The sequence below is a fragment of the Lissotriton helveticus genome, chromosome 12 (genome assembly GCF_964261635.1).
Source record: "Lissotriton helveticus chromosome 12, aLisHel1.1, whole genome shotgun sequence".
Classification (NCBI taxonomy): domain Eukaryota; kingdom Metazoa; phylum Chordata; class Amphibia; order Caudata; family Salamandridae; genus Lissotriton; species Lissotriton helveticus.
Window position 1 is genome coordinate 67606212 of NC_136073.1, and position 14856 is coordinate 67621067.

Sequence of the window (14856 nt, forward strand, 5' to 3'; positions counted from 1 at the left end):
GCTGCGGGTGCTGATATTCCTGAGTCTTCCCCTTTGGAGGACAGCATTTTGGATGGTCATGTGCCCGACAGCACGATCTCCTTGATCTATAAGAAGCTCATTAATAACAGAGCGGACTTGCTGGTCCGCCTCTGGGCTGCATGGTGTGCGGACGGACTTGAATTGGACGATGAGGACTGGCAAACTGCTTTGTCCTCGCCCAAGGAGGTCGCCATTCCTGCTCGCTTGAGGTTCGTCCAACTTAAGATTCTTCATCGAGTGTATGTCACTGGGCCTTGTCTGGTTCGAATGGGTTTTTCCTTGGATGGGTTATGTAAGCGTGGCTGTGGTATGTCTGGTTCCTTTCTCCACATATTGTGGGAATGCCCGGAGATGGTCAGGTTCTGGTCCCGAGTGCATGAAGTCATGAAGAGTGTCACGGGTGTGTCCCTGCTGCCCGAGGCCAGGCGTTGTTTGTTGAATGTCTGAGAGCCTAATGACTACAACTCAGCACAGATTATATGGGCGACCCTTGGAAATATGGTCGCAAAGAGAGACATTGCCCAGCTCTGGGGGTCACATAGACCGCCTACCCTATCCAAGAGGAAAGAAAACATGGACTGGTGCATGTTCCGGGAGAAGACTGTGTACCTTTCCCGGGGACGGCCCAGGAAATGGGGTAGAATCTGGTCCCAGTGGAATGCTTATCGTGGTAATATATGTACCCCCCCACAGGATGTGACCATTGATGTGTCTTCGTCCCCCTAATTGGCATTCACTCGTCCTCTATGGTTAATGATTCCGCTTGTTTCCTTGTCCGCCCCTGCCCCCGTTCTATCTGATTGCATTATATTCATTTAGCCTTTGAGCTTTGCCTGCACGGTCTCATGTCAATGTACTATTATGTCTCTGCCTTGTGAGGTTTGGTTTGTTTATTTGTATGTCTGTTTCTTTTCAATAAAAACTTTAAAAAAAAAAAAAAAGAATAGCCCAGGATTATTCTCAGCAAGGGTAACAGAGTTACTACAAATGTATGATGATGAGGCATTATCTTATGTCGGTGACATCTATCTAACAGATGATGACTTGGATACTCACTTGAAAAGAGTGAACACCATAATACTTGGGTTCGCAGCAGAGGTTTACAAATTCAACTTTCAAAAGTCACGAATTGCCCATCTAACTGTCCTGTTTTTAGGATATGAATTATCAAGTGAAGGCAAAAGCCTAGCAGACAATTTCTTAGAGAAGTGTGCTGTACTCCAAGCACCAAAAACGCTGAGGAACTTACAATCAATACTAGGTTTCCTGAATTTCGGAAGAACTTACATTCTAAATTATGCAGAGAGGGTTAAACCTCTCTATGAATTAATAAAACCTGATTTTAAACCAATCAATTGGACTCAAAAACACACAGAAATTTTTAGATCATTGCAAACAGACATGTTAGCTAAAACAAAATTGCAAACTCGCGATAATACACGCAACTTTGTAATCCGAGTCATCCCAGGAAGATGCGGATTCACGTACCGGACCTCTAATGAGGGAGAAAAGGTACCAATAGCATACAAATCACACTTGTACTCACAAGCTGAAAAATCATTCAGTCTTGCGAAAAATGTTGTAAATGTGGTTCAAACAGCTGTAGCCAGCGAAAGAGACCAAGCCCAAGGCAAAAGGATAACTGTTTTAACAGCAGAATCAGCCTTCGAGGTATTAACAAGCCCACGTAATTTAACTACCGTGGCATTAGATCCAAAATGGATACAATGGGAGAATTCTCTTGCTACAGAAAAAGTGAAATACTATTTTGACCCGGAAATGAAAAAATTGAAATATCTAACATATTAAAAAGAATATCCTCTGCCTAACGACATTCTGCCCATACAACTTTACGCCTGCGTAATATACACAAACAGTTATGCAGAACCCTCAGTTTGGGGAAAACAAGCTTATAACGCTACGTGCGAGGTTGTCAAATGCCGGTGGCGCAGAGGTAAATTGATGCCACTGGTCACAATGTCACAATCTGTAAAAGATAATTCAGGTCAACAAACTGAATTAATAGCTTTAAAAATGGCGCTCGACATTGCCGATCGCGAATTCCCGACACTAATAGTGTGCGATTCGCATTCCTGCGTCAAATCTTACAATAATGACTTGCAGAAATGGGTTCAAAACGGTTACAAAGATGACACAGGTGCCACAATCAAGCAAAAATCGCTTTGGGAACAAGTAGTTCTTTTACAGAAAGAACTACAAAAGACTCACGTGATACATACACTGAGTCATCAGCGTGATGGCGTTCACGCTGCAGGGAATTCATTGGCTGAGACAGCCAAAGCGGAAGCAACTAATCCGGCTTCCGTACCCACAAAAAAGCGTTCAGAAAAATACATAGACGGGGAAACAATGCTGGCGGTAAAAACGTCTTCAAAAGGCGACTGTGCAGCATTACCCGTGAACTATCCACTCAATTATACATACATAATCGATGCAAACTCCGTTCCTTTTGCTCGAATCCGTAGAGTGGGGGGATAGAGTAATTCCAAACACGAACAGGAGAGTCTTGCTAATAGCAGACGCACACATGGGTGAAGGTCTAGGGCACTGTAGGATCAAGGAATCTCTGACAGAATTACAATCAGAATACTGGTGGCCGGGAATGAGCGTGGATAATCACAAATTTGCAAAAAATTTTGAAAACTGCAACAGAGATCGCAGTGGCGAACCGGCCGAAGTAGTGCCAGAACACCTAATAGAAAGCATAAGGCGATCTATTCGCATGATTAAACAGGAAACATGCGTCCCTATGTATATTATTTAATACTAGATTCACTTAAAATGTAGACACCAGCGCTCGGATGACACCAGAACTGTTATAAAAGATTTGCGAGTCTATATCGGCACATACGCAATTGGCATGCTACATTCTGACCAGGGTCCTGCTTTTAGCTCTCGAGCTTATAAGGAGGCCATGACTAGCATGGGCATTGCATTGCGGTATTCTTGTCCCTTCCATCCTGAGGGAAACGGGATTGTGGAAAGAAAAAACCGAGACATAAAGCAATCTATAATGGCGAGGGTATTAGGTACAGGTACTGGGTGGGTCCAACATTTAACAAGTGTCCAACGTAGTCTTAACAATCTGCCAAGAAATTCTCTAAAAGGTTTCAGTCCGTACGAACTATTGTTCGGGACTAGAATGCATATTCAGGACCTCAATAGTTAGACTTCAGTGGTAGAAGAAAAATGCTTTGATATCAAAGATCGTTTGGCTATTTTACAGGACTTAAATGAAACAAGAAAAGACCTGAGCAACGTAAAGCTAAAACACCAGCCAACAGCCACTGAAGAGAAACCACCTGTCCCAGCAAGGCCTGTCTGGATTCCAAAGATTGGGGATCTGGTCAGAGAGAAGATCGCGGTGAAGAAGGAATTTGGGCCTTCTTACAGAAAAGCAGTACCTGTCTTAGCTGTCAACGGAACAAGATCAGTTGTACTACCGCCCCTTGCTGGCAAAAAGGAGAACCGAGTTGTATCCATCGACCTGGTAAAACCACAATCATGTGGCCAATAATAAGTAGTAGGCCCAGTGGACTCCCAAGAAATAGCAGAAGACCAAATCTTGCTACAATCCAAGAGGTTCAAACTGAGAGATTAATCACATTTGAAAAACCTGCACTGATTAAAAAGGGACTATGCAATAATGCCATGGAACTTGTGCCTCTTGAAGCCCAAATTGAAACAGTTCATCAAGAAACACCTGTCTACAACGATGTAGCCACAGACTATGCTAATATAACAAAGAAAATTCCAAAAGCAAATTAAAATCCGGAAGCGATTCCAACAATCGATAGAACTGCATCTGGCTGCTTCATCAACTTCGATGACTTCTCTGAGGATCCAAGCGAGCCTGAAGAACAGCCAACAACGAAATCTTTTGAAAACAAAGTAACAGAACTCTTTCATCAACTCAAAGAAACCTATCTGATTTCTCCATGGATTGAATTTTGGATTGTGTTAGGTGTACTTTTCCTCCTGCTTTGGCTCATCATGGTACTTTGTTTGGGAAAATTCATTGAGGGAAAATACAGTACAATGGACACAGCAAGTCAGAACATCAACTTGGTCCTAAAGCCACACAAGTCATCTCACATCGAGAAAAGAGAACTATCATCCGTGAATGTCACAGCCAATCCAATACCCGGTGGGGTAGCTTGGGACAAAACAGAATACGATATTTATGGCCCGGTCGAGCTCTTGAAGTATCCATACCAGTTCAAGATTTCATTAAGTGACTTTGTAAAACCGAGCACATTCTCTGATGATTGGGACTTTGAAAGCATTAATGATATGATGTCAGAATTAGTAATGTCAGCAAAATTTACAGAACATGATTACTTGCAGGGTTCATCTAATTATGAAGAATTGTACTGCTACAACCACTATGCACATCACTATTTGCATAAATCTGCTCAACCTAGAAATGTTTTAAACTATAATCAATGGGAACATTGTGCAATTCCACCAAAAGGCAGTTCAAAAACATTTTATGAGAAATTCCCATACTTCTCAGGGTTTAACACAAGTGAAGCAGAAGCCTTTTATTTCAAAATGTTAAATAAGACAGGAATGAAAACAATGCTGACAAACAATAAATTAATCTATTCAGAAGCATTTTATGAAAAAATGACTACATTTGGTTTTGATTTTTGGAAAAACAATATTGAAACAAAAACCATCTGCGGTACCAAAGATTGGCAGGTCCAAGGTATAGAATCATTATTTAGAGCCTGCATGATCCCAGAACAAATTATATTCTTGAATGATAGCATTCAACAGACAACCTGTCTTGGCCTAGCCAAAATTAAAGACTTAAACAAACCGTCTATTCCAAAGCCAACACCTGACAATAATAGCACTACAGATGTTGAAATAGACGTATCCCATATTTTTAATCAAAACAGAACACATCCTGATTGGAAGAAATGGTTGATCTGGCCCACAGACACAAATAACTGTCAAGATAGATTACTGAACAAAATACAGGGGTTCAAATTGACTAGGCCAGACCCTAGATACTCCCAGAGACAACATCCAGGGATAGTTACAACATACAGTGTAGGAAAACTCTGCCTCGAATGGCTACAGAAATCCACACTGGCAGAAATTAAGCAACACTTGACTTTACTTAAAGACGGTGCTGACTTGCGTGATTTCATAATGGGACCACGCAAACAGCGTCAAAAACGTTTCATAGTGGCCGGTATATATGCAGCTTACAACGAAGCTTGGAAAGAAACGCAAATTGAAACAGCAGAAAAAATATGGGAAATTGACCGTATTAATTTGGAAAAATCACTTTCTGTTGTGGCCAATGGGTTAATGACTCTGTCTTCCAGAATATATTCACTGGACAGTATTGTATCATCTGCTATAGATATAATAGAACAGGACTTGTTAATGTTACAACATGGTCAGTCCCAATTACGTTCTATTGTACAGCTAGGCTGGACGTTACAAAATCTGCGTTCAGGCTACGTGCCTTGGCGTTTAATCAACACAACGTCATAATTCTCTATCTTTAACCTTACTGATACACAAATCAGCTTGGCACAGAAAGGAGCGGAATATACAATTCTGAGCATTGAAAAACTTGAGAGATTACCATTGACAATGTCAGAACGACCTGTCATTGAATGGATAATACACGGAATAATAACTATTCCGATAACAACTTTCAAATTTAAATTCTGTCAAGAAAATATACCAGCAGGCCAGTATGAAAGGTTGGGTAAAGGGTACATTAAGTCATCATGGAAATTACCTTACACACACACGTTATAGTGAAAAGGAACAGAATGTATTTCTTAGTGGTAATAATTGTAAAAGATCACTAAGTGGTATACTTCTGTGTCAAGGTATTAACCTGCATGGGGCCTGTGAGGGGACTTCAAATAACCTTTCATGTCACCAGCATGGCACACCTGCAACTCGAATAGAGCCATTCTTTAGACGGCTTTCTAACGGGAGCTATATTCTAATAGTGGACCACAGATGTTGTGGCATGGTGCCAGGAAAAGTTTATCTAGTTAGCGTTAGTTCCATGGTCACTTGCTGTATGCAAGTATTGTTTCCAAACAGCACTCCAGACAGGGAGGAAAACATTTGGCCATTTTTTAATATCTCTTCTATTCGAATTGATACTTTAAGCAGAATAAAGTCTGTCCTTTTGCAGACAACTGTGCCCTTGACGTCATCAAAAGAAACGTATGATCTGCAAGTCGCAAGGACAACGGCAGAGATACATACCTTTTATCAGCAAATTGCCCCCTACATTTCACGGAAATGTTAAGCCAAATCCTAAATATATCCGATACTGGCGGTATCCCACATGTATTTAAGACAATTTTTTCGGGACTGTTAACACCCTTCACAACAGTTCTGGGCATTTTTCCTAATTTTGTCCATTCTGTCTTTGGTGGCCTACCACTCCTGTTGGGACTCGTAGCAGGCATTTTATTTTTGATTCTCCTGCTTCGTTATGGCAAGCCAAAACGCAGACAAGACTGCAGCAACAATGGAAGAAACGATCCTAGCTATACGCTATCGGGACCGCATAACTAAAGTCCTTGGATTAGCCCGGCTAAGAGATCTGAATATGACCTGGTTTCTTTCATTCAGACCCATCTGGCAGAATTGTATCTTACCTGTTGTTGGACCTGCGATGGGCAAGCCCAGCACAAAGGGGGTAGCTTGGCACAAGTGACAAGGCGAGTGAAGGCTGTAGTGTTAAGCCGGCTTTGACCCAATAATAACCCCCTGTGCAGCCACACCAAAAAGAAGGACACCACACCACTGCTGTAGAAAAATACGATTCCTTTATGTAAAAATTCTCTGTAAATAGGGATGATTGAGATAGCACATATACATTTCTTTTAGTCACACATTTCAGGGCTTCAATTCTGTAATGAGTAGTTCCATAAATAATATCAAGAATAAATAGCATCAATAAATGGAATAAATATCAGGTATAATCCACCACCCCAATGCTTCTCATGGATCCCATGGGCTCTTAAGGAGACCTCATAGGCTGCCAGCCACTTGGCTATGTCGTCTCCCGCGGTATAACTGGCGACTACGTCCTTGGGTAAATGGGGCCTGGACTCCCTGGCAAATTCCTTTGACTCAACACCTTTCGGAGTGATGTTATGGGCCTGGAAGTCGAGTTCTCGTAGCTTGAACTCATGTTCCATTCTTTTCCCTTCCATCTCCAGCTTGGACTCATGTTCCAACCTCCTCCCCACCCTCCTTTCTTCCAACTCCATTTTTGCTATTTCCCACCTTAACAGTCTTTCCTCTCTCCTGTCAGCTAACTCGGTCTCTGATAACCCTCTCTATAACACACTGCTGCCCTCCCGTGAGGTTACCTTGGGGCTGATTGACATCTCACCCACCCCCGGGAGACATTCCGCAGTCCTATCAATGACAGTACCTCTGTCCGATTCCTCCTCCTCCACCGTTCCCTCCGTGTGTGCTTCCACCCATGCTCGCAGACTAGTACGGAGCTCCTCTCTTTTGGCCCCTCGCCTGACAAACACTCCCCTCTCCTGACAGAAATCCTTGAGCTGTGCCACTGTATAGGTCTCCAGCTCTGACATCTCGAATTCCATCTTGTCAGTGAAAAGTGTGGACAACCACCCCGAAGTAGGTGACCAGGATAAGAATTTTGAGGGTCACTTCCACCCACCTCCAGGAAAGAATTTGGAAAAAGCAAAACGTTGAATTTGAGGGCCGCTAGGAGAAAACTCCGGGTGTGTACCTGTGGTGCACACTGAATTATTATGGGGTACAAAACAAGCACGGCTCGCAATCCCACCCGCTGAGCACCAATTTTATGTTGGACCTGCGATGGGCAAGCCCAGCACAAAGGGGGTAGCTTGGCACAAGTGACAAGGCGAGTGAAGGCTGTAGTGTTAAGCCGGCTTTGACCCAATAATAACCCCCTGTGCAGCCACACCAAAAAGAAGGACACCACACCACTGCTGTAGAAAAATATGATTCCTTTATGTAAAAATTCTCTGTAAATAGGGATGATTGAGATAGCACATATACATTTCTTTTAGTCACACATTTCAGGGCTTCAATTCTGTAATGAGTAGTTCCATAAATAATATCAAGAATAAATAGCATCAATAAATGGAATAAATATCAGGAATAAATATCACAAGTCAATAGATTATATATCACTTTCGCCTAGCAGAATAAATACTGGTTCATTTACATAAATAAACACATATTCATTCTGGTATCGCTGCCACCAATTAAATATTTTAGGAACATTTCATTTGCATTACGTTTCAATTTGGAAAGATAACTCTTACAGTTTGTGTTGGTTTCAATAACAATGCATACAGGCTTCTCTGGGCACAGAATGCGTTTTGGGACTCTTTAAGGCTCATTCAAGGAGTACGCACGTGTATCTAAAAAGGCAAGGAAACACAGTGAACATCTCATTTGCACGCGGCTACCACCGGGATAGGATCTCTGCTTGCCGGTGGAGTCTCTACGCGCCTACGGGCTTTGTCATCGCTTGCACTCAGGCGGCACCAGTTCAAAGTCTTTAGACTGACGAACAGGCTGCCGGCGAGGTCACGTAACTTCCGCGCTTAGGGAAAACAATGCCGATTCACAGTTCCTTCACAACGCTGCACATTACTGGAAGAAACGGGCCCACCTCACGTTGGCTGTGATCGAAAAGCGATTCAGTCAGGGCTCAGCACTCCTCACACCAGCGGCACGATTCTCAGGGGCTCACCGGACCTCCCTCTGACTTCCGCGTTCCGGGTGGTTCCCGCCCACGGCCACAACTTCTGGGTCACTGGGGAGTGGCAAGGACGCTAGTCCCGCCCAACAAGGGTTGGCGCTCCCCGCCCCGGCGCACCACCTCACCTTTAGATCGCTCAGGAAGCGCTCTACGCTGGTGGGGCTCGGAGACGTCCGAGCTCCTCTCTAGAGGCGCCTGTCGCGAAGGGGGCACAGTCGACGATCGCGGTTGAGGCGAACTTGCTCTCGCCACGCGACTCGTGAAGTCTGTCACAATTCACAACCGGGGGGCGGGGAGGCACACGATATTGGCCACAGTCTTTGAGGATGATGAGGCACTCGCTGGGCAGGCGCTGTAGGCGCAAGGTCACCGCTAATGCGGATAACTGGAACGCCAGTCAGGGTCAATGCCAATGACCTTTGCCACTCTACTGCCCGCGCTACCAGCCACCTCAGGGGTCAACAGGGCAGGTGTCAATCTGGTGTCAAGTCTAGAATCTAAAAGGAATCTCAAATGAATCTAAAATGGCCGCCCGGGACTGAGCCTTATATGGCCAGTGCCCTGGGGTGCTGGCACGAGCCAGAAGGTTCCAGAACCTTCTCTGGCTGTGACAATGACATGGCCCTTTGGAGGTGTATTTAGGCCACACAGAGCCACCGTACTGTGGTTCTGGAGCAGCCATTTTGTGTACCTGACAGGAAATAAAGAAATTCTTGTCAGAAGAGCGCGCTAAACAAAGGGCGCCAAAACCTCCAAAGGTCAAGGTTCATGAAGGCTCCAATGGGAGTCACTCACATGAAGGAAAAGGGTGTCTACCATTTTAGGGCCATATCTTTGGGTTGACAACCCCAGTTTGTAATGCCACCGGTTTTACCATGTCTTGTAAATAGGTGCCACAAACCTGGTGAGCAACTGGGCTTCAAGGAACATCTAACCCCATGAAACAACACATAAAAAGTCCTGGCAGACAAAGAAAAGCGTCAAATTCTGGGAGGTACAGGGGAACAAAAGAAATCATAATGGTGAGGGGACTCTTAGAAGCAGACAGGTCTAACACGCGTCCCCCCCAGCTGAAAGTGGGGAGAACTACCCAACCTCTTGGGAGTCCTCACCACTAAGGCGGAAATACCTGGAGAGACCGTCTGCATTGGCGTGGTCAACTCCGGGCCGGTGTTCCGCCCGAAAGTCCATTCCCTGTAGGGAGATAGACCACCTCAACAGTTTGGGGTTTTCCCCCTTCATTTGCATGAGCCAATGAAGGGGTCGGTGGTCTGTCTGAACAAGGAAGTGTGAACCAAACAAGTATGGTCGCAGCTTCTTCAGTGCCCAGACCACCGCAAAGGCTTCCCGCTCAATGGTACTCCATCTCTGTTCCCGGGGAAGCAGTCTTCGTGACAGAAAGACCACGGGTTGATCCAGACCCTCTTCATTGAGTTGCGATAACACCGCCCCAATGCCAATGTCGGATGCATCTGTCTGGACAATGAACTCTTTCGAAAAATCTGGAGCCTTCAGGACTGCAGCTTTACACAATGCTTGTTTCAGAGTGTCGAAGGCTCGCTGGCAAGCCTCCGTCCAGATGACTCTCCTGGGTTGCTTTTTGGCTGTGAGTTCTGTAAGGGGTGCCACGATAGTGCCATACCCCTTTACGAATCGTCTGTAGTAACCTGTGAGGCCCAGGAAGGCTTGGACCTCAGTCTGGGTCTTGGGGGTTTCCAGGCCATGATTGCCTCAATTTTCGCCTGAAGGGGCCGCACCGTTCCCCTGCCCACCAAGTGACCTAAGTACACTACCGACCCCTGTCCAATCTGACATTTGCTGGCCTTGATCGTCAAGCCAGCCCGTTCCAGGGCCTGGAGAACAGCTTGCAAATGCTGCAAATGATCCTCCCAGCTGTTACTGAAGACAGCGATGTCATCCAAGAAAGCAGCAGAGAATGACTCCATCCCGGTGAGGATCGTGTTCACCAGCCGCTGAAAAGTGGCAGGAGCGTTCTTGAGCCCAAAGGGCATAACGCAGAACTGGTAGTGTCCATCAGGTGTGGAGAAGGCTGACCTTTCCTTGGCTCCATCAGTCATGGGAATCTGCCAGTACCCTGCAGTAAGGTCAATGGTACTGAGATATTGGGCAGCTCCCAACCGGTCAATTAGTTCATCCGCCCGAGGGATTGGATGAGCATCTGTCTTGGTTACTGAATTTAGTCCTTGGTAGTCCACACAGAATCGCAATTCTGGTGTGGCGCCAGGTGGGGCAGCTTTGGGAACCAATACCACCGGGCTAGACCAAGGGCTACTTGAAGGTTCAATGACTCCTAGCTCCAGCATCTTAGCTACCTCGCTTTGGATACTGGCCTTCACCTTGTCAGACAGCCGGTAAGACTTCGACTTCACAGGTGGGCTGTCTCCAGTATCCACGTCATGGGTACACAGGTGGGTCTTGCCCGGGACAAGGGAGAACAGAGGAGCGAATGATCCCAAGACCTGGCGACATTCCTCCTGCTGCTCAGGAGTCAGGGATGGTGAGAGTTTCACTCCCTCCACCGACCCATCCTTTTCTTGAGACGCAAAAAGGTCAGGGAGAGGCTCAGTGTCCTCTTCCTCTGAACCGTCAGTCACCATTACCAACATGACTTCGGGCCTCTCAAAGTGGGGTTTGAGGCGATTGGCATGTAACACCCGATGCGGGTGCCGAGGGGTTTTCATGTCCACCAGATAGGTAGTTTTGCCCATCTTTTCCAACACCTCGTAAGGGCCTGTCCATCGGTCCTGGAGGGCGCTCAGCTCTCCAGGCTCCATCACCCACACCTTCTGTCCAGGCTCCAACTCCACTGGGTGAGCATTGTGGTCATACCACGCTTTCATGACTGCCTGGCTGGCTTCCAAGTTGTCAGAAGCTTGCTTCCACAACTTAGCCATTTAGCTTCGGAAGGCCAGCATGTAGCTCACCACATCCTGGGGAACTTTCCGGGGAGATTTTTCCCAGGTGTCCCTCACCAGGCTGAGAGGTCCACGTACAGGGTGCCCGTACAAAAGCTCGAAGGGACTGAAGCCCACTCCCTTCTGTGGCACTTCCCTGTAGGAAAAGAGCAAACAGGGTAGGAGGACGTCCCATTTCCTCCGCAAGCTTTCGGGTAGACTTCTGATCATACCCTTCAAGGTTTGGTTGAACCTTTCCACGAGACCATTGGTCTGTGGGTGATAAGGAGTGGTGAACCGGTAGGTCACTCCACACTCCTTCCACATGGCCCGCATATACGCTGACATGAAGTTGGTCCCCCTGTCAGACACAACTTCTTTGGGGAATCCCACTCGGGTAAAGATCCCCATCAGGGCCTTCGCCACTACCGGTGCAGTAATGGTTTTCAGAGGAATTGCCTCTGGATACCTTGTGGCGTGATCCACCAGTACCAGGATAAACCTGTGACCGGATGATGTCGGTGGATCTAGGGGCCCAGCAATGTCGATGCCCACCCTTTCAAAGGGTGTGCCAACGACGGGAAGTGGTTCCAGGGGAGCTTTCAGCTTCCTCCCTGTTTTCCCACTGGCTTGGCATGACATGCACGACCGACAGTATGCGTCGGACGCCACCCTCATTCGAGGCCAATAAAAGTGGGGGACAAGCCGGGCAAAAGTCTTGTCCTGACCCAAGTGTCCTGCCAAGGGAATCTCATGAGCCAACTCTAATAGGAAGGCTCGGTAACACTGTGGGACTACCAGGGCCCGTGACAATCCGTGCACTGGTGCCCTGGGTTCACTGTAGAGGAGACCATCCTCCCAGTAAACACGATAGTTCCCAGACTCGTTACCTGCTGCCTGGGCTTCAGCCTGTTGCCTCAGACCCTCGAGGGTGGGACATTCCCTCTGTCCCTTGCTTAGTTCCTCCCTGGATGGTCCCCCTTCCACTCGCCACTCAGCGGGGATAGGCAAGTCCTCCAACGGAACTATGTCCTCCTCCGCGGACTCCGGGTCCACCTCCACAGGTGGCCTATCCGTCTCACGGGGCATAGACATCGAGGCAGGCTCCTCCTGTCCTCGAGACGCTCCCTCATCAGCAGCTGGGTGGGCCATTGTTCCAGGCTCCAACCCACGCGACTTCTCCTCCCGAGCAGCCGCAGACCTGGTACTCACACAGGCCCAAGCAGGTGTACCCAGCATCTCAGTATGAGTCCGGTATTCCACCTCCTTCCAAGCATTGTGCTCCATATCATTACCCAGCAGACAATCAACTGGCACGGTGGGGCTTACGGCAACTCGAAGTGAACCTGCAACCCCTCCCCACTCAAAGGGAACCTCGGCCACAGGATAGTGGCCCATTCTGCCGTCAGCCATCGCGGCTGGATGAAGTACGCCTGGAATCACCTGCTCTGAGGACACCAGATGACTCCTTATCATAGCCATACTGGCTCCTGTATCTCTCAGAGCTTCCCCTCTATGGCCATTGATGGTGACCCATTGCCCATACTTGGTAGTATTTGAGGGCACCTGGATCTTTGGAACCATCTCCCGATCACCCAGGGACACTAAGGTGACACCCGCCCACTCCCTCCCCTTAACTAAGGGCATCTCCTCCCCGAGCGCTACACTAGCGAATCCCGGGGCCTTTCCTCCAGTGGGAGGGGGTGGTCTCTTTGGGCATTTCACGTCTCCCTTATAATGTCCAATACCACCGCACTCAAAGCAATGGATAACCCTTGGCTGCTGACTCTGGCCAGGATTAGGGTTCTTCTGCGGGTTAGCCTTAGAAGTGGAGAAGAAACTTTTCCCCTTAAAGGTATTTTGGGGGCCTTTGGAGAACTCCTATTTCTTGTTATCTCCCCCCTCTTTCTTCTGGGAAGCGCCCTGTCCGGACTTCTGAGAATCTCCTCCCGTCCCCTTCGTGGACACTCGGGTACTTGCCCAAATGTCCGCCTCCTCAGCAAGCTTACGTGGGCAAGTAAGTTTGCTGTCTACCAGGTGTTGCCTCAGCTCAGGAAGACACTTCTCGAGTAGATGTTCCTTGAGTATTAGGTCGTACAACCCTCGATAGTCCTCCACCTCATTACCTTGGACCCACCCATCCAGGGCTTTCTTGGCAAAATCCAGGAAGTCAACCCAATTCTGTGAGCTCAGTTTGTGGCTGCCCCTAAACCTTTGCCGGTATTTCTCGGGGGTCAACCCAAACTTTCTGATGAGCGCCACCTTCATGGCGGGTTAATTTACCTGTTCCTCCCGGTCTAGGGCCAATAGGGCATCCCTACCTGTCGGAGGCATGTACCGGTATAATCCACCACCCCAATGCTTCTCATGGATCCCATGGGCTCTTAAGGAGACCTCATAGGCTGCCAGCCACTTGGCTATGTCGTCTCCAGCGGTATAACTGGCGACTACGTCCTTGGGTAAATGGGGCCTGGACTCCCTGGCAAATTCCTTTGACTCGACACCTTTCGGAGTGATGTTATGGGCCTGGAAGTCGAGTTCTCGTAGCTTGAACTCATGTTCTATTCTTTTCCCTTCCATCTCCAGCTTGGACTCATGTTCCAACCTCCTCCCCTCCCTCCTTTCTTCCAACTCCATTTTTGCTATTTCCCACCTTAACAGTCTTTCCTCTCTCCTGTCAGCTAACTCGGTCTCTGATAACCCTCTCGATGACACACTGCTGCCCTCCCGTGAGGTTACCTTGGGGCTGATCGACAGGAGAAGTGTGGCTCACTGGTTAGAGGAGGCAGACCTGGAAGCAGAGGTCAGCCTGGGACCAGGGTTCAATTCCCAGCTCGGCGGGGTCTTGAGTCCTAAAATGTCCATGGACTCGACAATTCTCGCTCCGGTGCCTACTCGATTCACGGGTTCACACTCTGCGACTCTGGGCAATAGCTTGCTTAATCTCCACAACGGCCCCTCGCGGCGGGATGCCTGGCTTTCACCTTGTGGATACCCTGCCGGGGTTATCTCACAGGGGAATACCAGGACGGGTTCCCTAAGCAAGCGCTTAGAAACCGCTCGGTGATTTGCGCTATATAAATTCCTGTACATTTACATTTATCTCACCCACCCCCGGGAGACATTCCGCAG